This window comes from Dama dama, chromosome 29, assembly GCF_033118175.1.
Source record: "Dama dama isolate Ldn47 chromosome 29, ASM3311817v1, whole genome shotgun sequence".
NCBI classification, from domain to species: Eukaryota; Metazoa; Chordata; class Mammalia; order Artiodactyla; family Cervidae; genus Dama; species Dama dama.
In genome coordinates, this window is record NC_083709.1 from 67,837,481 (window position 1) to 67,861,126 (window position 23,646).

A 23,646-nucleotide genomic window follows, 5' to 3' on the forward strand; every position below is an offset into this window, starting at 1 on the left:
TTTCAAATCCTGAAAGATGATGCTGTGAAAGTGCTGCACTCAATATGCCAGCAAATTTGGAAAACTCAGCAGTGGCCACAGGACAGGAAAAGGTCAGTTTTCATTCCAATCCCTAAGAAAGGCAACCCCAAAGAATGTTCAAACTACTGCACAATTGCACTCATCTCACACGCTAGTAAAGTAATGCTCAAAATTCTCTAAGCCAGGCTTCAGCAATACGTGAACCGAGAACTTCCAGATGTTCAAGCTGGTTTTAGGAAAGGCAGAGGAACCAGACATCAAATTGCCAACATCCACTGGATCATCAAAAAAGCAAGAGAGTTCCAGAAAAACATCTATTTCTGCTTTATTGACTACACCAAAGCCTTCGACTGTGTGGATCACAATAAACTGTGGAAAATTCTGAAAGAGATGGGAATACCAGACCACCTGACCTGCCTCTTGAGAAATCTGTATGCAGGTCAGGAAGCAACAGTTAGAACTGGACAGGGAACAACAGACTGGATCCAAATAGGAAAAGGAGTACATCAAGGCTGTATATTGTCACCCTGCTTATTTAACTTATATGCAGAGTACATCATGAGAAACGCTGGGCTGGAGGAATCACAAGCTGGAATCAAGATTGCCAGGAGAAATATCAATAACCTCAGATATGCAGATGACACCACCCTTATGGCAGAGAGTGAAGAGGAACTGAAAAGCCTCTTGATGAAAGTGAAAGAGGAGAATGAAAAAGTTGGCTTAAAGCTCAACATTCAGAAAACTAACATCATGGCATCTGGTCCCATCACCTCGTGGGAAATAGATGGGGAGACAGTGGAAATAGTGTCAGACTTTATTTTTTTGGGCTCCAAAATCATTGAGGATGGTGACTGCAGCCATGAAATTAAAAGACGCTTACTCCTTGGAAGGAAAGTTATGATCAACCTAGATAGCATATTAAAAAACAAAGACATTACTTTGCCAACAAAGGTCCGTCTGGTCAAGACTATGGTTTTTCCAGTAGTCATGTATGGATGTGAGAGTTGGACTGTGAAGAAAGCTGAGTGCCGAAAAATTGATGCTTTTGAACTGTGGTGTTGGAGAAGACTCTTGAGAGTTCCTTGGACTGCAAGGAGATCCAACCAGTCCATCCTAAAGGAGATCAGTCCTGGGTGTTCATTGGAAGGACTGATGCTGAAGCTGAAACTCCAGTACTTTGGCCACCTCATGGGAAGAGCTGACTCATTGTAAAAGACCCTGATGCTGGGAGGGATTGGGGGCAGGAGGAGAAGGGGAAGACAGAGGATGAGATGACTGGATGGCATCACCGACTCGATGGGCATAAGTTTGAATAAACTCCGGGAGTTGGTGATGGACAGGGAGGCCTGGCATGCTGCGATTCATGGGATTCATGGGGTTGCAAAGAGTCGGACACGACTGAGCGATTGAACTGAGTTGAACTGAACCCTGAGGAGTTCAGCAAGCAGGAAGTTTATGGAGGAGGTTCCCAGATCAACACCTGAGGAAGGACAGGGAGGAAGCAGCCGTGGGCAAACAGAAGATTCTACCTGCTAGACAGGCTCAGTAGGGAGGGGAGACCCCTGAAGCGGAATGTCCGTGGTGTTCGGAGTTACACAGAGCAAGCTGGCCAGGCCTCGGTGGCCCCACATAGGTCAGTCATAGATAATGGGCTGCCTGGGAAGGGAAGTGACCTTGGGCAGTCACTTGGAAGTCACTTGGAAGTGACCTGAGACCAGGCAGCTGGGCCTCCATGGAAGAGGGTCTTGGCAGGCAGCTGTGCCTGACGCTCTCTGGTGCTCATCCCGTCTGGCCAGTGAAGGCAATCCTGACCCTGCCTCGTGGCCCCAGGGCAGAAAGAGAGAATGTGTGTGAACCGAAGCTCAGGACCGCATGCAGTGAGGGCTCAAAACACATTGGCTCCCATGTCTCTGTCCTGACTCAAAGTCCAGGATGACCTGCTTTCCACCCCCTTGGCCTCGTACTCCTTCCCCAGCATCCAGAAAACGTCCAGCCTCTCTTGCACACCTCTACTGACAGACAGATCACTGCTTCCCAAGTCAGCCCAAGTCACTGTGAACACCTTTTTTTATCATTTGTTGTGGTATATATACGTAACATAAAATATACCATTTTAACCCATTTTTAAGTGCACAGTTTAGTGCCATTGAGTATTAATATATCCATAATGTTGTGTCACCATCACCACCATCCATCTCCAGAACTTTTTAATCTTCCCAAACTGACTCTCTAGACCCATGAACACTAACTCCCAATCTCCCCTCCCCCAGCCCCCGGCAGCCATCCTTCTACTTTCTGTCTCAGTTAATTTGACCACTCTGGATATAGTATATAAGCGGAATCATACCTGCAGTGTTTGTTCTTTTGTGCCTGGCTTATTTCACTCAGCATGTCTTCAAGGTTCATCCTGTTGTAACCTGTGTCAGCACTGCATTCCTTTTTGTGACTGAATAATATCCCATTGCATGTATATACTGCATTTTATTCATTTATCTGTTGATGGCCACTTGGGTTGTGTGCACGTTTTGGCTATTGTGAATAATGCTGCAGCAAACATGAGTGTGCAAATACCTCTGCAAGTCCGTACTTTCCACTCTTTGGAGGATATACCTAGAAGGGGGATTGCTGTGGTAGTTCTGCGCTGAAGTGTTTGAGGAAGCGCCATACTGTTTCCCTGCACCTGTTGAGTGGCTCTGACTGAGAAAACCGTCTTGCATGCACTGGACTCCACATCCCCATGGCTCCCCTCACTGGCTTGCCCTCAGGGCCATGTCCCTCAGCTGCCTGCTGGGCCTTGATGGTGGCCTGAGAGCCTGCTGGGCTCTTTCTGCTCTGGGCAGGTCTCCCCGGGGCCCTATGCCCCCTGAAGTTGGCTCCCCTGGTATACATGCCTCCCAGGGCTCCTCTCCAACCACTGTTTGTACAGAGCACATTCTCTACAGAAATTCCCCCAGCCTGGGAAAACCCAGGCCGCCCTGTTGTGGGGAGAGGGGGCCTCAGAGTTGGGAATGCGCTGGTGGTGCTGTGTGGAATGCGATCCGGTCCGTCCCTCAGCCTCCCCCACCCACCAGCTGGTTCTCTGGCCCTCACCCGCTCCTTTCCCTCACTCCCCTCCAGCCCCATTAGCCTTTCGTCCGCCCTCTTCCTGGCTCAGAGCTCCCCTCATTCTCACCACACAGATTTCAACTCAGAAGTCAGCTTCTGAGGGAGACCCTCACTGACTACGTGGCATCAAGTCCCCCACTTGCACCCTTTCTGTCCCCTTTCTGGCTTGGCTTCCTTCACTCCTCCTCTGGTCCTGATGCCCAGAAGGTGCCCGGCATCGAGGAGACACTCAGTGGCCAAGTGTGAAGGCCCAGAACTGCTGTCTCCCCACTCTCTCCTCCTGGCTGGGGAGTCTGGGACCTGAGGCAAGGACCCTGCCCCAGGGTCTCACTGTCATCAGCAGTGACCTGCGTACCTGGCCTCAACCATCCCTACAGCCTCTACCTGCTTTTCTGAGTCTCCTAAGTTCATTAACCCCACTAACAAAACAAAAATCTCTAAACAGAAGTATAAATGGAACCTGGGAAATTCTGAAGGCATTTTATACATTTAAAGAGGTAACATAGGTTTAAAATTGAAATTTTACTCTGTTTCCCAGGTAAGACTGAAAGTTCTTTGATAGTCATAAGGCTTTAAAATATCTAACCTCAATTTCTGAAGGGATGAAGACTGTCTCTTCACCCTCCATTCCTGAAGACTCCTGATTTCTCTGTGTTGAGACATGTTTCCATTTCCCCGTCCTGGACCTATATGAAGTCCACCCAGTGGGAGATGGTGCTTGTGTTGCGTGTGGAGAGAGGAGTTATGTCATCACCACGAACAGGACTTCCCGGGTGGTCCAAGGGTTAAGACTGCACACTCCCAGTGCAGTGGGCGTGGGTTCAGTCCCTAGATGGGGAAGATCCTGAATGCCCCATGGTACAACCGAAACACAATAAAACAAGGGCAACAAATAAACCGGATCCCCTTTCAGTGGGGAAATGGGTGGTGACCGCAGCTCGTTTGAACTGAAACCTCTCTAGGCAGCTGCTCTAGACATTGAAATGCATGAGTTTTTGCTCAGGGCCCTTTCAGTGTCTGTGGGGAGGTGTCATGGTGGCGCTTCGACTGCCGAGGGGTGAAGCCAGCCCAGATCCAGGGCAGCCGCATCACAGGACACCCGCGGAGGAACCTACAGCAGGCCAGGCCCGCAGGGGCGGGGCGGCGGCGGGGCGAGCGCAGGCCCTTAGGCCGCTGGCCGGGAGGTGCAGACAGCCCGGAAGGGAATCTTCACACAGGCCTGCCTCCCGCTGGCCCAGCCCGATCCCCGGCCTTGCTGGAGGCTGGGTGACTGGTGGGGAGAACACTGGATGCAGCTCACCACCTACGAGTCCCAGCTCTGTCTCTGCCCCCAAATGCGGGGCAGGCAGGCCGTGACTCTCCCCGTTTATGAACCGAAAGGATTAGAATGGATCATCGCCAAACTTCTCTCTCTGTGTGATTTCTCCTTTGTTCCTGCCCTTGTTGCAGCCCCTGAGGTGGGGCCGGATGAAGCCAGGATGCCAGGGTGACTCTGTCCTCACTGAGCCCAAAGTGTGGACACAGAACTGAAATACGAGCGTGAGCTCCGCTCGGTGGGAAGGAGACTTGAGTGTGGTCCAGGGAGGTGTTCTCGAAGCTCCTCCAAGTGAAGAGTCTGCAGTGGGGAGACCAGAGCTGCTTCCTGGAGGAGCAGGACTGGAGCCGCACCTACAGTGTTTGGGGATGTGCATACGCTGAGGTGGACGCGGGGCGGGTAAGGGGGGAAGCATCATAGAGGAGGATGGGTGGGAGACTCGGCCAGGCCAGCAGGTGGTCCAGAAGGAGAGCCACGTGAGAACATTTCTTGGTGTCCCAGTACTGTGGAGCAGGGAAAAAAGGGTTTGGAGGTTTGCTCATTTGTGGGGTCAAAGTCTGAACAAAGGATATTGTTTTGCCTGTGACAATAGCTTGTCTCTGGCCACAAGAGCATCTTGTTCTGGTGACAGCATGAATGATTAGGACTCCTCCAAAGAAGTTCTTGGGTCTGTTGCCACCTCCGGCAGAAAAGTCCCAAGTGAGACCAACCTGCACTTTATTCCATAAAAAGGCATTTTTGTAAATGTTACATAAGACCATCTGAGAAAATTTGGAAAAGCAAAATTACCCTGGGCACCCATTAATATCATCCCTGAGATGCTGGGTGTGTTTCCATCCAGAATTTTCCATAAGCGTGGGTGTGCACGGGCTACTGCTATACATCTTATCTCCATATCACATGCATTTTTATTTTTTTAATTAAAAATTTTGGCCATGCCACTCAGCATGTGGGATCTTCGTTCCCCAACCAGGGAGTGAACCCATGCCCCCTACAGTGGAAGTATAGAGTTTTAACCACTGGATCACCAGGGAATTTCCCTTGCATGTATTTTTAAATACATAAGAAAGGCACATGGGTGTCATGCTTCCTGCCCGGCAGTGACCCACCTTTAAGAAACGCTGCTTATAAAGCAGAGGAGACGGTGAGCGAGATGCCGGCTGGCACGCGCCAGGGTGATGTGAGATGTGTGTCTCCAGGCCAGGCAGCCGTCACAGGGCTGCCTGTGATTGCTGGCTTCTGCTCAGTGTCCTGTCTTGTAATCTCAGCATGTATTTGTGACCTTGCTCAGTGTCCATCGTCTATTAAATGCACTACAAAATTTAATTCCCATGGTTGGTGGCTGAGTGAAGGAGCTTTTAACAGAAAGGTGTGTCCTTTTAACTCAGGAACTCTTGTTATCATTTTTTTTAAGACTTAATCTTTTTAGAGTAGTTCCAGATTCACAGCACAAGTGAAAGGGAGGTACGGAGACTTCTCGTATACGCTCTCCTGCACACAGGCACGGCTTTGCTCACGATCATCGTCATGTAGCAGAGTGGTACACTTTTAACCAAGGCTGAACCTCCACTGGGGACTTCCCTGGTGGCAGCGGTAAAGAGTCTACGTGCAATGCAGGAGACCCGGGTTCGATCCCTGAGTCGGGACGATCCCCTGGAGGAGGGCATGGCAACCCACTCCAGTACTCTTGCCTGGAGAATCCCATGGACAGAGGAGCCTGGAGGGCTGCAGTCCTTAAGGTCTCACAGAGTCAGACGTGACTGAAGTGACTCAGCAGCAGCAGCCGCAAACCTACACTGACATAGCATGACCACTCAGAGTCCGCAGTTAACCTCAGAGTTCACTCTTGGTGTTCTGTCTTCTATGCTGAGTGACATGCATCCATCACTTTAGGATCACACAGAATATCTTCACAGCCTTAAAAATCCTCTGTGCCCTGCCCATTCATTCCTCCTGCCACCTCCACCCCCAAAGCCACTTATCTTTTACTGGTTCCCTAGTTTTGACTTTTCCGGAATGTCTTCTAGTTGGAATCATACAGTACGTAGCTTTTTCAGATTGTATTCTTTCACTTAGTAACTTACCTTTAAGATTCCTCCTAGTCTTATAGCTTTAGAGCTCGTTTCTTTTTAGTTCTGAATAGTATCCCACGGCCTGGAAGTACCACTGTTTGTTTATTCATTCACCTACTCAAGGACATCTTGGCTGTTTCTAAGTTTTGGCAGTTATGAATAAGGCTATTATGAATATCCCTGTGCAGGTTTTCACGTGGGCAGAAGTTTCAGTTCCTTTGAGTCAATACCAAGGAGTGCGATTGCTGGATCCTCAGTAACAGCTCGTTTGGCTTTGCGAGAAACAGACAAACTGTCTTCCAAAGTGAGGGGTATGCATTCCCACCAGCAACGATGGAGGGTTTCTGTGGCTCCCCCTCCTCAGCAGCATTTGATGTTGTCAGTTTTTGGGATTTCGGTCATTCTAATTGGCGTGTAGTTGTAGCTTATTGTTGCTTTTTTAAATTAAATATTTATTTGTTTTTGGCTGCGTTGGGTCTTAGGTGCGGCATCTTTCACCGTGGTGTGCAGGCCTCTCTCTAGTTGAGGGCTGCGGGCTCGGGAGTTGCTCTGCGGCCTGTGGGATATTAGTTTCCTGACCAGGGATTGAGTCCACGTCCCCGGCATTGGGAGGTGGATTCTTAACCACCGGACCACCAGGGAAGACCCTTGTTGTTTAACTTGCATTTCCCTGATGGAGTATGATGTGGAGCATCACTTAATATGCTTATTAGTCTTCTGTTTATCTTCAATAGATGAGGTGTCTATTGAGGTCTTTGGCCCATTTTTAAACCGAGTAGTTTGTTTTCTTGTTGTTGAGTTTTAAGAGTTCTTTGTGGGACTTCCCTGGAGGTCCAGTGGTTAAGACTGCACTTCCACTGCATTGGGTACAAATTTGGTCCCGTGAGGGCACCTAAGACCCTGCGTGCTATGCAGTGTGGCCAAAAACAACAACAACAAAAGAGTTCTCTGTATATTTTGGATAGCAGTCCTTTACCAGATACGTCTATGGTAAATACTGTCTCCCAATCAGTGGGTGATCTTGTTATTTTAAAGAGCTTCACAGATCAAATAAGTGAATTCCAACCATGCTCTGAGCTCTGACAGCCTCGAGAAGAGGTGAGAAAGGGGATGCTTGCTTTTTCTTCCCCAGCTGGGTTCAGAGGTCAGCAGTCCTCACAGACGGGAATGGGCAGGGCTGCCCAGTGGTACTTCTTTTTTTTAATTAATTAATTTTTCTGATTGGAGGATAATTACTTTACAATATTGTGATGGCTTTTGCCATACGTCGACTTGAATTGGCCACAGGTATACATGTGTCCCCCCTACCCTGAACCCCCGTCCCACCTCCTTTCCCACCCTGTCTCTCTGGGTTGTCCCAGAGCACCAGCTTTGGGTGGCCTGCTTCATGTATCAAACTTGCACGGGTCATTTATTTTCCAGTGGTCCTTCTTAAGGGTCACTACTCATGATGGCTTTAGGCATGATGGAGACTCGGGATAGAACTGGCAGTGTTCTGTTTATAGACTTTCTGCCTAGTCTGCCGGAAGGTGTCTTTCTGACTCTTTGTGGTGGATCTGCTTTTTTTTACTATTTTATTTTTATGTATCTACTTGGCTGTGCTGGGTCTTAGTTGTAGCTGGTGGGATCTAATTCCCCGACCAGGGATCAAACCCTGGGCCCCCTGCATTGAGAGCTCAGAGTCCTAACCACTGGACCACCAGGGATATATGGTGTTGTTTGCAAGTGCCCTTGGGGAAACCAGTCCTCAACTTCATGAGGCTATCAATTATGATGGCTTCACCCTCCAACCCTGACTCTCTGAAGCAGATAATCTTAAGGACTACTTCACCCTGCCCATCATTACAGTGGTTGATTCAGAAATGGGCATCTGACTCAAACAGCCAATCAGAATCCTTTTCAGGTATTGTTGTATGATCCTTGGGAAAAAGAGAGCCTTCTCTAGATAGCCTTGTTTTGCTGGGAGGTTCTGTATCTGGGCTGCCCACCACCATCTTTGCTAACTCATGGAAAGAAGAAAGCCAAACAGAGCCAAGAGATGGGCAGAGAGAGGCAAGGCTCTGATTGCCTGAGCTCCCACATAAACCATGCCTGGGTGCCCAGAATTCATTTCAGGAACCGATGAATTCCTTGATTGTCTAGGTTCAAGTGAGTTAGGTACCTCTCACTTGTAACCAAGAGCGCTTCCAGGTCCATTCAACACAGCTGCCCTGTACAATTGTGCCGGCATGCACTATGGAACCACAGGTGGCATCCTGGACTTATACAACATAATACACATTCTGCTCAGCTGAAAGTAGTATGGAGCTCAGGCATCACCCCCTCTCAGAAGCCCTCTTTGATTTCCCCAGGCAGTCAGCCCTCCTCAGTGCTTCCAGGAGTTTTGTGAAAAAATGCACTGTGGAGCTAATCCCTCTATATTGCAATTTATATACACACACACCTGCCTGTCTCCCAGAGACTGGCACCTCCCTTGTATGGACTAGATCTGATTTATCTCTTTTTCCTCAGGGACCCAACTGAGAACTTGCTTAGGTGTTTATTAAGTGAATTATCGTCCTATCTCATGACAACAAACAACTGGAATGTCCCATCTAGTTTGTTGTAAAGAGAATTCCCCTTGTCGTTGCTGCAGGTAGATCGGGAATCAACAGACTTTTTTCTGTAAAGAACCAGATAGCAAATATTTCAGGCTTGGCAGAGTCCACATCGTCTGTGTCATGACTTTCATTCCTCCTGTCGTAGCATAAAGGCACTGTGATAAGCCTGGCGGCACTCCAATAAAACATTATTTACAGACACTGTAATTTTTTTTTTTTTTTTAGAAATCAAATTCTTATTTTATTATTTTTTATTTTTATTTTTTTATTTTATTTTATTTATTTTATTTTTTTTTTTTTATTAGTTGGAGGCTAATTACTTCACAACATTTCAGTGGGTTTTGTCATACATTGATATGAATCAGCCATAGATTTACACGTATTCCCCATCCCGATCCCCCCTCCCACCTCCCTCTCCACCCGATTCCTCTGGGTCTTCCCAGTGCACCAGGCCCGAGCACTTGTCTCATGCATCCCACCTGGGCTGGTGATCTGTTTCACCATAGATAGTATACATGCTGTTCTTTTGAAATATCCCACCCTCACATTCTCCCACAGAGTTCAAAAGTCTGTTCTGTACTTCTGTGTCTCTTTTTCTGTTTTGCATATAGGGTTATCGTTACCATCTTTCTAAATTCCATATATATGCAGACACTGTAATTTCACATAATTTCCATGTCACACGATATTATTCTTCTTTTGAGTTTTCCAAACTACTTCACAGTGTAGAAGTCATTCTTAGCTCTCAAGTCGTACAAAAATAGGAACCTGGCAGGATCTGGCCCACAGGCCTCAGTTTGCTGACTCCTGGTGTAGACGGTTGCTGGGCGCCTCCATCCACAGGGGGCACTGGAAGGAAGTTGCATCTCCCCCCTGACTCTGGGTCTTGGAGCTGGAACGGCAGCCTTGGCCTTCGCCTGCCCCCACTACGTGAATCAGAGACTGGGCCAACTTCCGGTGATCCACGGGCTCGCGGCATGCCAGAATAAGAAGAGCACTGCATGGCTGTACCTACTACAGACCCAGGAGCTGAGACTGCTTAAGCCTCCCGACGGGCCCCAGCTCACACACCTTGGTGAGTCTGGGTCCCAGGGGACCAGGTGTGCTGTGACCCGAGAGGCTTTCCCCAAACCACCCAGCAGTGGCCAGAGGACCTTGTTCCTGTAGCCGCAACCCCCCAGCTGCTGCTTTCATCTTCACACGCCCTCACGCACTTGGCTCTTGGCTGCACCCGCCTCGCCTCGCCCCAGATACTGCCAAGCAGCAGCGGTTTGGCGGAGACCTTCCCCTGTCACCCGCGACGCCTGCTCTCTGCCACATGCTGTGGACCTCTCGTACCGGGTCCCCCCAGCCCCGTGAGCCCAGCCCATACAGTCCAGAAGGCACCTTTGTGGAAAGGTCTTGTTTCAGAGGTCCAGGTGGCCCCAGACAGGTCTTCTCCATCTGCAGGAGGTAATGGACATGCATCTTTAAAAAGGAATAAATATATACATAATGACTTAGTTTAAGAAACTGAACAAATATTCATTTTCTTAAGCTGTTAATACGTAATTAACTGATGATAAAATTAATTGGGTAAAGCAGCCTAAAAATAATGAAGTACTCATTACCTGAGGGACTATAACTGCGTTGCAAAGAAGCCTAACTGTTCCAGAGACCGAAAAAGTCCCCAAAAGCAGCAAAGGGAAGAAGCTTTGTCCAGACCCTGGATAAGGGTTCCCGTGTGGGACTCCCCGACGCTCCTTCTGGAGGGGGTGGAGGTAAAGACTGCCTCTTACAACTCAGCAACTTGGCAGTGGATTTCAAGAGCAGCCCAATGCCCACCCCAGCCTTGACAGCACCCTTCCATCACCACCCATTCCAAGGAAGAAAAGAAAAAACCAAACCACTGTTCACATCCTTTTGTTCGATTATAAAGGAGAAAACTTGCACAGGTCTTAGGATCTCATCCCTTCCACGGTCGGTGCCAGTCCCCGGACTGGACACTGGCAGGGAGGCTGCCTGGCTGATCCCGGGTCTGGGGTGTTAGGGAAAGAGGATGCAAATGCAAAGTTCCCAGGACAGCTGCAGACAGAGGTGCAGTCAGAGGAGCGGAGGGTGCCGGGGTCCAGTTAGAACGGCTGGGTGGGCTTCCACAGCACAGGAGAGAGGAACAGAAGCAGCAGCCCCAGGCAGGGAGGCACGGGGACCCACTGGAAACAGCTGGGATTTGGGCTGAAACAGGACCCAGGAACGGCTCGGATGTAGGGTCTCAGTTGTGCGAGGGAAGCGCTGGCTCCGACCACCTCGCCTGGCACAGCCTGGCAAGCTCTGGGTCCCACCGTAGACCCTGCCTTTTATTATTCATCTCTTTTGTGAATTCAGGTGGGGAAAGGTCTGCTGAGAGTCACGCCAGAATTCACAGGAGAAAGACTCTGTAATTTCTTTTGGCTCTGTGACTCTGGACAAAGTATTCAGTATTAATGCAGTTGACCATGACGTCTTCTGTGTGCGCGACTGACAGACCAAATTACCTTTCCTTATCTCCTGGGGAGAAAAAAGGACCATTTATTTGACATATTTCATAATCATTTCACCTGCTTGCCCCCTACGAAGAGCACGGGTGACCTGGCTCCCTCCCTCCCGCACGAAGCAGGACGCATACCCTCTAATAAAGCCCAGTTTCTAAAGAATGCTTTTAATCTTGGAATAACTGAGCGGGATTTTCAATTGTATTTTTAATTCTCTATCTACTTTTAAAAGCCCAGGTTTCCATCCTCTCCAATTCTCAGCTCATCAGCAGCGGGAGGGACATCACGGGCTCCCATCTCCTGCCTGGCCTCAGCCATGTGGAGAAGGCAGTGGGCAAAGTCTGCTGAGGATTGCGGGTGAGGGCTGTGTGCCACCCCTGGGCACTGTTCTCTAGGTGGGGCCTTGCACATCCCCAGGCTGGGCCACTGCAGAACCCCAAAACATGTTTTAAATTGTAGTAAAAGACGCATAGCATAAAACTTACCATCTTAACCATTTTTAACTGCGGTTCGGTGGCATGAAGCACGTTCACCATTCATGTTGTCACACAGCCATCACCACCATCCATCTCCAGAACTCTTTTCATCTGGCAAAACTAAAACTGTTCAGCTAGACAATAACTCCCCACCGCCCCCTCTCCCCAGGCCCTGGCAACCACCACTGAACTTTCTTTCTCTATGAATCTGACTATTCCAGGTTCTTCAGGTAAATGGAAGCATATAGTATTTGCCTTTTTGTGACTGGCTTATTTCACTTGAAATAATGTCCTCAAGGGTCCTCCGTGTTATATTAATAGTATGTGTCAGGATTTCCTTTCTTTTTAAGGTTAAATAATATTCTCTTGTACGTATTAATATAGACCAGATTTTGTTTATCCATCCACCCCCTGAGGGATATTTTTAATTAGTTAATTTATTTGTTTATTTTTATCTGTGCTGGATCTTCCTTGCTGCACGTGGCCTTTCTCTAGCTGCGGCAAGCGGGGGCTACTGTCTCGTTGCGGCGCGTGGGCTTCTCCTTGTGACCGCTTCTCGTCACAGAGCACAGTTGTCCCGTGGCATGGGGAATCTTCCCGGACCAGGGATCAAACCCGCATCTGCTGCATTGGCAGGCAGATTCTTTACCACTGGACCACCAGGGAGGTCTGGCTGAGGGATGTTTGGATTGCTTCCACATTTTGGCTATTGTAAATACTGCTAGTGAACAGAACTATCTCAAGTCTCTGCTTTCAACTCTTTGGGGTATACATTCAAGAAATAGGATTGCTGGGTCAGATAGTGATTCTATTTTTAATTTTTTGAGCAGAAGCAACTTTCACTTATCCCTGTTCTGGCCTTCTTCCGCTCCTCAGGCTGGAGGCCAAGCCAGGCAACACACGAGTGTGAGAAAGCAGCCTAGGGCTTCTCCAGAGAAGGGGAATTTGCACAGAACCTAGCAGGTGGCCTCTCAGGGCTTCCTCTCAGGATTTCAAGTCAATGTTTCTTAGGATTTCCAAGACCCTCACTCTAGAGTCTGCCCTTGGGAGCTGGCAGGGGACACATTCACATATCAAATAGGATAATAGGCACCTGTGATCTAGGAGGTATGATCTCCCAGGTATGACCATTATCCCATTTTACAGATGAGACTACTGATGCTCAGAGAGGTTAAATGAGGGTAAGGGGATCCAAGGTCCCAGTTAGGAAGTGGTAAGGCTCAGACTCAAGCCTAGCTCTGTCTACATTATACTACCTTATACTGCCTCTACTGGCATTTAAATGCAATGTGGAGAGGGACAGACCACCTGCTACAGAGTGTGTAGGGTCAGAGAGAGGGGAAACCAATTCTTTTTTTTTTTTTTTTTTTGGCTGCTCTGAGTCTTTGTTGCTGTACGTGGGCTTTCTCTAGCTACAGCGAGCGGGGGCTCCTCTGGTTTCTGTGTGGCTTCTTCTGTTGCAGAACATGGGCACACAGGCTTCAGTAGCTGCCGAGCATGGGTTTAGTACCCTGAGGCATGAGGAATTTCCCCAGACCAGGGATCAAACCTGTGTCCCCTGATTGGCAGGCAGATTCCTAACCACTGGACCACCAGGGAAGTCTAGGGCAAAATTGATTCTGACTTAGGAAGCTGGAAGTTTCCTTGGAGGAGCTGTATTTTAGCAGGACCTTGAAAAATAGGTAGATGGTGGAAGGAACTGGATAAAAAACCCCTTGAGTGGTTCTGTCTGGTGAAAGGTAATAGATCTTAAATGCGGAGGAGAGAGAATGACCTAAGAAAATATTGGTGCAGTTTATGTCAGAGGATGTTTTGCCTGTGTTCACTACTAAGAATTTTATGGTGTCAAGGACATGAAAGAATCAAGAATCTTAAATGCATATTACTAGGGGAAAGAAGCCAATCTGAAAAGTCTATATACTATATGATTCCAGTGATAAGACATTCTAGGAAAGGCAAAACTATGATGACAGTAAAAAGATCAGTGGTTTTCAGTGGTTGGTGGGAGAGAGTGACAGAAAGATAAGTAGGTGTGACACTGAGTATTTTTAGGATGTGTGTTATTATAATGATGGATAAATGTCATTGTATATTTGTCCAAACCCGTGTAATGTATAATACTAAGATGAACCCTAAGGTTAACTATGGACTTTGGGTGATAAAAATATGTTAATATAGGTTTCATCCTTGGTTAAAACTGTACCATACTAGAGTGCAGATGTTGCTAATGGATGTGTAGGGGCAGGGAGTATGTGGGAAATCTCTATACCTTCCTCCCAATTCTGTTGTAAATCTAAAACTGCTTTTAAAAAATAATTTTAAAAAGTTATTTTGAAAAAGAAAAAGAAGGAAAGTAAAGCATAATCAAGTTCTACTCTTGCTACAGGCAGTTCTCAGGATGAATCTTGTCAAAGTTTCACATAATAATTAACTCCTATGCTATTTAACTTTTTCCAGAGTTTAAGAATGTTTAAAAATTTCCAATTAATTTTATATACTTAGAGTAACTCCAATACCAAGACCTGATATATTTTTTTAAAAGCATCAGATAAAGTACATTTATCTAAAATCAGGAGCCAACATCATACTCAATGATAAAACACTCTAATCTAGAGGGATTCACATTTGAGTTAGAATTAAGACAAGGTTATCAGTTGGATATCAGCAATGTTAGCGGCTATAACAAACAAAATCCCAAATCTCAAGAGCTTAACACAGTAACAGTTTATTTCTTATTCACACAAATAACAATGAGGACCCCTGGTCAGCAAGCATCTCCCATTAGGCTTTTCATGGACCTAAACGCCTCTGCCTCTGGTTCTGCCATCACCGAGAACCACTGCTAGATCTTCCAACAGCAGAGAGAGAGGAGAGGGTGGTATGGAAGGTTTTTGGGCCAAGCAGGAAAGCCCCTATGTCATTTCCACCCCTCACCTAAAGGCTAGAACTCTGGAGAAAAAGGAGACAGGTGGTGATGCAGCATTCCTTCAAGTCTGCTCCACTGTTAGGTCACTTTCTGCACATTTTGATGAGGGGCACGCAGGCAATGACTGCAACCTCAGCACTGGTGATTGTAAACACATCCCAATTTCAGAGATTTAAAATGTGAAAACTTAGACTCGATGAAATACTGCTTATGAATACAAGACAAAATAAGAAATACTCTATTTGTAAAAACCCATAAATGAGCAAGGGTTTTCCAGGCATGATCCCAAGGCAAAAAGCATAAAAGACAGACTGAACTACATAAAAATTAAAAATTCCTCACATCAAAAAAAGAAAATTAAGGACTTCCGTGGCAGTCCAGTGGTTAAGACTCCACGCTTCCAATGCAAGGGGCTCTGGTTCAATATCCCGGGGTCGGGGGAACTGAGATCTCACGTGAAAGGGAGAGTGTCAGTCACTCAGGCATGTCTGACTCTTTGTAACCCCATGCCATGGAATCCTCCAGGCTAGAACACTGGAGTGGGTTGCCATGCCATTCTCCAAGGTATCTTCCCTACCCAGGGGTTGAAACTGAGTCTACTTCATTTCAGTTAGACTCTTTACTGTCTGAGCCCCCTGTGGCCAAAAAAAAAAAAAGAAAAAATTATAAGCACAAGGACCCATGGGGGGTGGAAATATTTGTAACGTGTGATAGATCAAGAATTAGTAGGCTTACTATTTTAAAACCCTTATAAACCAATGGTGAAAAACATGAAGACTCCAAGATAAAAATGGACAGAACTGTAACAGGAAATGAATAAAAAAAGAACTAAAAATGGTTAAATATGTTAACTATGTAAAACTATTTGGAAGTCAAAGAAATGCAAATTAAAACCACAATAGGATATCTTTTTTTTTTTTTTTTAAATCAAACTGGCAGAGATCTGAAAATCGATAATGGTACTTGCAAGGACTAGAAATTAGAGACTAATTCACTTCTGAAAGAGGGTAAAATGTGTGCACTACTTAGCTCTGTGAGTAAGATCTTAAAATATGCATACCTGTTAACCCAGCCATCCCACTTCTGGAATTTTTAAAATTTAGTTTTTATTTTTATCAAAGTTAAACATGCATGTAATTTTAAAAGTTGAAAAATTCTACGTGGTTTCTTATGAAAATCAGCAATTCCCTGAAGCCCCTTTCCCTCAACCCCTTAGCCTATCACCACCCTACCCTGTCTTTCTCAGTTGTACAGATACAGATTTCCATCTTTCTGATATTTACCATATTTTCCACAAAGAACATGCTTATATTGCTACTTCTTGAATGTTCAGGTTTGGGCATTATCTAATGATTTCTCGTCATGAAGAGAGGATTTAACTCTCTCACCAACCCCTGCCCCTAAACACAACCGCTACAAAACACACCTGTACTCAGCCAGCCACACACCCACATGCGCCTCCCGGTCATCAGCCTCCCAGTATGGCCGTCACTCTGATTAGATCAATGTTCATTATTTGCCTCATTCCTACTGCAATGTGTGTGTGCTCATTCTCTCCGTTGTGTCCCACTCTTTGCGAGCCCAGGGACTGTAGCCCATCCGGCTCCTCTGTCCATGGAATTTTCCAGGCAAGAACACTGGAACGGCTTGCCATTTCCTACACCACAGGGTCTCCCCGACCCAGCGATCGAACCTGCCTCTCCTCAACCTCCTGCATTGGCAGGCAGGCTCTTTACCACTGCGCCACCCGAGAAGCCCTTTCTGGCTGTAAATCTATTGTCAATGAGCTGCGTAAAATGTTGTTATTTTCTTTTTCTGCACAGCATTTTGTTTTCCCTGGAGTAATAACTGACTTGTTTTAATCATTGGCTTAGCTTGCTCATTTTTATCATCAGTTTAACCACAAACCCTCTTTCAGAATTTTGAACTTGTCACTCCATTGTGTTCTGGCTTCCACTGATGCTGTTTTTTAAAAATCCAATGCCATTCTGAGTTGTAGTCCTTTGTATATACCTTCTTTTTCTCTGCAGACATGTAGAATCTTTTCTCTGTCCACATCACCCCATATTAACCCCAATCCTGACATACTTGATGAGACTGGTTTGAGACCTCTTCATGGTTCTGTGGTATAAATCAGGCTGCTTCTTCATCTCTGGGATATGGCTTTCTTGGGCCTGTTTAAGTCCATCTACTTTCCCGCTACCAAAATGCGGTTGCTGATGACTCCTCTATTATCCTCCTCTTTGTGGGTTGTTCTGTTTTAGTCAATTTGCTATATTGATAGTTTGGAGAGAAAGCAGTATGGTACCAAGGTTAAGTACGGAGGGAGTCCTGCTTCCCGGCGGAGAGTCTCGATTGGACTCCTCCCCAGCACCCCCCTGGGACCTGGTTTTCCACTTTTGACTCCCTCCTCCCACAGTCCTCTCAAAACAGCTGTTGCTTAGCTCAGTTCAGCTGTCTGGGCAAATACCCTCAGGGCAAATTATTGACCTCAGTGTCAAGTGTAAGGAGTTGGAAAAAATTACAGTAAACCCCAAAACAATATAAGGAAAGAGATTTAAAAAAACAAAATGGAAATCAATGAAATAGAATTTAAAAAATGGAAGGTGAAGACCAGTGAAACTAAGAGTTGATTCTTTGAAAAGATAAAAATCTCTGGGAAGATTGATCAAAGAAAAAAAAGAAAATATACAAATAAATGATATTATATATGAAAAGAGTAACATAACTATAGTTAAAACAGGTTTAAAACATAACAAGATAAAGATAGACAAATATCTGGAGATTTTATCTTTCCATGTGGCTGTATTTGCAATAAAAGATTACTGAGAAAAAATGTAATAAGAGAATGCTGTCAACAACTTTATGCCAACAAATTTGAAGTCTTAGTAAAATAAATTCCTACCAAAACTGAAAAGAAATAGATGTTATGGATAGCCTTAAATCATTTAAAACGATTAAAGAATTTGAAGCAATAATTGAAAATATTCCCATAAAGAAAATTCAAGGCCCAGATGGTCTTATAGGTGAACTATACCAACATTTCAAGAATAGACAATCCCAATCTTACATGAATTCTTCTAGGGAATATAAAAATAATGAATATTCCCAAATTCATTTTTTGAGGCCAGGGTAATCGTAATACAAAAATTAAACAAGTATAGCATAAAAAAAGAAAATTATAGGTCTATTTCACTCATACATTTAGATGTAATAATCCTAAGTAACATTATCAAAATAATTCAACTGTATATAAAAAAGATAATGTAAAGTAACCAAGTTGAGTTTGTTCCAAGAATACAAAGGTGGCTTAATAGTAGAAAATCTATATAGGTAATTTATTGCATTAATAGATTAGAGAAAGAAAGCATATAATCTAAGTAGACACAGAAGAAGGTATTTGATAAAAGTATATATACTGACCAATGATAAACTTTTAAGCAAATTGGAAATAAAAGAGAAGTTCCTTAACCTGATAAAGGATATCTAGAAAAACATCCAAAGGAAATATTACTTGTGTGAACAATAGAAACATTTCCTTTAAAATCAGGAAAAGATAAGGATGCCCACTCTAACACTTTTTGTTCAACTTTGTAGTTACAAATTTGTTTTTCTTAAATAATTACATTTAGTGGTAGAAGTTTATAAATAAATTAATAAAGAAGAAAATAAATGAATGACATACACTTGAAAAGACAGAGAAACTGTCAGTATTTGCAGATGATATGATTATTTAGAAAACCCAAAAAAGTCTACAGGCCAATTATTAGTTTGCAAGATTACTGGGTATAAAATCAATAGACAAAAGTCAATGAAATTCCTAGTCATTAAAGGAGAAAACGCAGATAATGAATAAATTTATGAAAATATGCTCAACCTTTGTAGTTATCGGGGAAATTCAGTTTAACCAAAGATGGTATTTTATACTTGTCAGACTGGCAGATATTTTTTAAAAATCTGATACCATCAAGTGTTGGAGAAGAAGCAGAGTAACTGGACCCCTCACACGCTGCTTGTGGGGGTCACTGGTACCATCTAAGTTACGTCAAAGATGCCCTAGGCTCAGCAAATTTATACTAGGGTATATGCCCCCCACCAAATCTCTTCTGAGTGTATCCAAAGAGACATTTATAAGAATGCTTATGGCAATACTGTTTATAATGACAAAAAAAATCTTAAATGTTCATTGCCAAGAAAACAAATAAAGATGGTGCATTCATAAAAAAGAAGAAAATAATATGGAGTAAATAAACAGGAAATAGAAGGATATGATCCTACTTAAAATTGCAGCATTGCACCCCCCCCCCACCTATCTGACTTTATTTTTCTCCTTTGCAACTCTCACATTCTAACATATAATTTATCTATAATTCATAAGTTTTGCTTATTGTTTGGCTCACCCCATGGGAATGTACACAAGAGTAGAGACACGGTTTGAGAGGGTACCCCATATACAGTAAGCACCCAATAAATATTTGCTGAGTGAAATTTGCTGAATGAATGCAAGACAGCATGAAGCCACATATTGAAAGTTTAAAGGCGTGCAAAACAATACTGCTTAATACTACAGATCAACGCCCCTTTGTGGTTTGGGTTACCTGTGTGACAGAGACGGAGGATCAGTGCACCCAGGAGCCTCCAAGTGTCCCCGTAAGGTTTTATTTCCTAAGGTGGCCGTGGATGGGGAGCATTTGTCATGTTATTACCAGCAATGTTTGCATGATGGAAAACGTTCGCATTACAACTTGTTTTAAATAATAGGAACAATTGCACCTGCGGTATGTATTAAGTTTCTAAGGGTTTTTCCACATGATCTCATGGGTCAAGTGTGCAGAGAGGGGGCTTCCTATAAGACCAGCTCAGAGCAAGATGGGGCCTGGCACTGGGGTTCTTCCAAATTGCCCAAGAGGGGAAATCCCAGTCTGAGGAGGCAGAAACAGTTGCCCAGGGGACACCCCTCCTGGATGAAACGGGAGGGTCTGTGAGAACTGGGGTTTGTCTGACGCGGTCCTCACTCGGGAGCTGGGGGCTTGCTGCTGGGCCCCCAGTCAGGGGCATGCTACTCGGAGGCAGCACTGGGTTCTGTGTTAAGAGCTGCCTTAGTTCAGAATCCGAGTCTCTGGGGTCTCTCTTTTCTCGCCTGGATTATGAGAGAATAACTAATGACCTGTTCTGTGTACCTCAGAGGGCTGCTGGGAGGATCAGACAGTGAGGAAGGAAGATTGCCCTGACAGTGTCAGAGATCAGAGTCCCAGTGCAGCTTTGCATTTTCTCCTTCGATGTGAAACACTTGAATGTAAACACCATATACGTTGTTACACAATCTTCTTCTTTTCAACTCTTTGGCCACACAGAGAGGCATGTAGGATCTTAGTTCTCCAACCAGGGATGAACCTGTGCCCCCTGCAGTGGAAGCGCAGAGTCTTAACTACTGAACCACCAGGGAAGTCCCACATGATCTTCAAAATGATAGTTTTTATTGGTCAAAGAACCATCAAGGGCCCCAGCATAATTTACAGAATCTCTCCCCTCTTGTTGTAGGTGGTGGTTACCATTTTCCTCAACTGTAAGCAACACGACAATTAACATCTTCATGTGCTTGCATTTTGCTTTGCTCTTTTGGAATTACTTCACTAGGATAAAGTCCAGACTCAGTAACTGGTCAAAGTATGTAAATGGCTCTTGCAGCTCCCTTCAGAGCTCAAGAATGGCTTGCATTCTTGATGGCTTCTATCAACGTGCTGCTTCCAAAGGGCTGGCCCTTGTGGTATGTGTAGGACCTCTGCACCTTACTCCAGGAGGGGTCTAGTCTTGCTGGGGCATAATTCAAAATTCACTGAATTCGAGACTAATCCTGACAAAAGATGAAAGAAGATGTTTATATTTGTTTACCTGTTTTAAAAAATGCCCTACGTAGCATATTGTAAATCCAGTTGGCAGCTCACTTAACTGCAGAGCTTCGAAGTTGCTTGTTTCTTGACATACATTTTAAAAGGTGGGAGAATTCAGACAAAATGAGACTTTATTAATATGTAACATTCATAAAATACTTACCTTGCAGATTTAAGATACTCACAAAATACTGCCACGCTGTGCTAGCTTTGTCACACCATTTCCACCATGGGGCACTATTATTTTAATTGCTATTTTTTCCCCTAAAGAAATAGGTCTTCTTCTAACTACTGCCAAGTTTGCAGCTGCAAGCCTGCGAGAACCACCTGTAAGGCAGGGAAGGAGGAGAAAATGCAACATAGGGTCCTCTCTTGGAACCAGCTGACAGCTATATGCTCTGATTATTAAGAATTTACTTTCTGCCGGGCACTGTGCCAGGCTCTTGCCTGTGTTACCTCACTTAATCTTTGATACTATTAAATAGGTAGAGTTTTCCTACTTTACAAAAGAGGAAACCGAGGTCTGGATCCTAGGGATACGAGCATTACAGACATAGCAGGTAGACTCAGAGGAGCAAGATAGAACTGATGTCAAGAGTCATTGCTCCCAGTTCTGTCCCTAATTTCTGGCTCATCGCTCAACTCTTCCGGGCCTTGTCTTTGCCGCCAGGGTGAGGCTAACGACCAGGGATGGGCATGGTACAACCTCTTCACATCCTCTGCCCACTATGGGGCCCTGGAAGGGAGAATCACTGTCTTGTCTTTACCTGCACAGAACACCAGGAGAGTCTCCATCTTAACGCTCAGCTGAGCAAGGACGGGCCACACAGACCAGACCAGCAGAGGGCTGGTACATGCTGTGTTCATGGCATCTTCATCACTCACTCGGGAGCCCCAGAACTCAGGCTTGTCATTCCCCAGACACTTTTGGAGCACCATGCTGACAGCCGTGGAGCCGGCCTTGAGGCCAGGGAGCCGGCTCCACTCCGCTGTTTCACAGCTGTGGGACTGGGTAAGTCATGTCTGTGGCCGCTGACCGCAGCTTCCTCCTCTGTAAGATGGGGCTGAGAATGTCTGCCTCAGAGGGTTGTTGGGAGGCCTGAGTGAAGAGAAGGTGTGACTTTGGCCTCATGAGAGGCCCTGTAAAGCGTGAACTGAAGCGGGTCCTCCAGGTGTTCTCTGGATATGACTCAGGTGCCCGCCAGGGACCCCAGCCTGACACCAACACCCCAAAGAGACCACAAGGGAGAAAGTGTCAGGCCAGGAGGGGGTGGGACCAACTTTCCCTGAGGGTTGGGAAGGCTTCTCAGAGGGCTCCCTGGAAGAGGTGGTGTTTGCACCAGAGGAAAAATCAGTCCTACTGAGTGATCAGAGCTGCCCCCTGCAGCCAGGACTTCCATTTAGAACCCGGACAGAAGACTTCCTATAGGAGGTAAGGTCAGACTGATTCCCCCCACCCAGAGAGGACAGCCCCCCAACATCTCAGGATCTCTGCCACCCGCCGTCTCACTGCGCAGTTCATTCATTCCTTTGATTAATATTTATTGAGTATCATGTGCCAGGCACTGCTCTCCGTGCTGGAGATACGTCAGTGAACAAAACAAATCCCTTGCTCCTTTTCACGAAATTGGTGCTGGAAGTAAAGAGGAAGCCTCTGCCCCTCCCAAAGCCAAAGGCAAAGTAAAGCCCTTGAAGACTGAGAAAGCAGTGTTGAAAGGTGTCCACAGCCACAGTAAGACGATCCGGAGGTCACCCACCTTCCGTTGGCCCAGAACACTGTGGCTTAGGAGGCAGCCCAAATGTTCTCAGAGGAGCGCCCCAGGAGAAACAAGCTTGACCACACTGCCATCATCAAGTTTCCCCTCACCACAGGGTCAGCCACGAAGAAAACAGGCAACAGCACACTTGTGTTCATTGTGGAGGTCAAGGCCACTAAGCATCAGATTAAACAGGCTGTGAAGAAGCTCTGTGGCACTGACGTGGCCAGGGTCAACACCCTGATCAGGCCTGATGGAGTGAAGAAGGCGTGTGTTCGACTGGCTCCTGACTGTGATGCTTTGGACATTGCCAACAAAATTGGGATCATCTAAACTGAGTCCAGCTGGCTAATTCTAAATACAAAACTTTTACTATTAAAACAAATCCCTTGCTCTTAGAGCTGACATTCTGATGAAGAATAGAGGGAAGCTAAACAATAAGTAAAAAAAAAATAAGGATATTTCAGGCTGGTGGTGAATGGTAAGGAGTGAGGAGAATAGAGAATGAATGGGGCACAGGTGTGATCAGGGAAACTGCAAAGGACCAATTTTTGAATAAGATCAGTAGGAAGAACATTCCACGGGGGAAACAGCCTGCAGGAGTGCTGGAGGCAGAGTGTCCTTGTTAAGGGATTCCAGGGAGGCAGGAGGAGGGAGGGAGTGAGGATGGAGGGCGTCGTGTGGCCCTTAGTGGGCCTGACAGCATTCCTGAGTTCCCCCCAGGGGCAGCAGGGAGCCCTTGGAGAGCTTCTGAGGAGCCATGGCTTGGCCCTGGTTGCTTGTGAGCAGAGACTGGAGCGGGGCAAGGTGGAAATAGGTAGATGGTCAGGAAACCACGCAGAGGTGACCGTGGCTTAGGTGGGGTGGAGGCAGCAGAGGAAGAGGAGGTCGGATGCTGGCTGAGCTTAAAAGTGGAGCCAAGAAGAAGTTTTGATGAGCTCGAGTCTATCCCCCCTCCCCCCAAAGCCCTCCT

The 23,646-nt window shown here is 45.9% G+C and overlaps 1 long non-coding RNA gene and 1 pseudogene across 2 annotated transcripts; one reads left to right on the forward strand and one right to left on the reverse strand.

Moving 5' to 3' along the window:
* Nucleotides 1-9,572: 9,572 nt before the first annotated feature.
* LOC133048446 (uncharacterized) lies at nt 9,573-19,776 on the reverse strand. Of its 2 annotated transcripts, XR_009691038.1 has the most exons (4): nt 19,624-19,776; nt 12,109-12,210; nt 10,724-11,639; nt 9,573-10,556 (listed from the first exon to the last, which is right to left on the reverse strand). It is a non-coding gene; the product is annotated as an uncharacterized LOC133048446 (long non-coding RNA). The 2 variants fall into 2 exon arrangements; XR_009691039.1 differs by having other exon boundaries at nt 9,573-11,639; nt 19,624-19,773.
* Nucleotides 17,327-23,265, forward strand: LOC133048444 (large ribosomal subunit protein uL23-like; annotated as a pseudogene).
* The last annotated feature ends 381 nt before the right edge of the window (nt 23,266-23,646 follow it).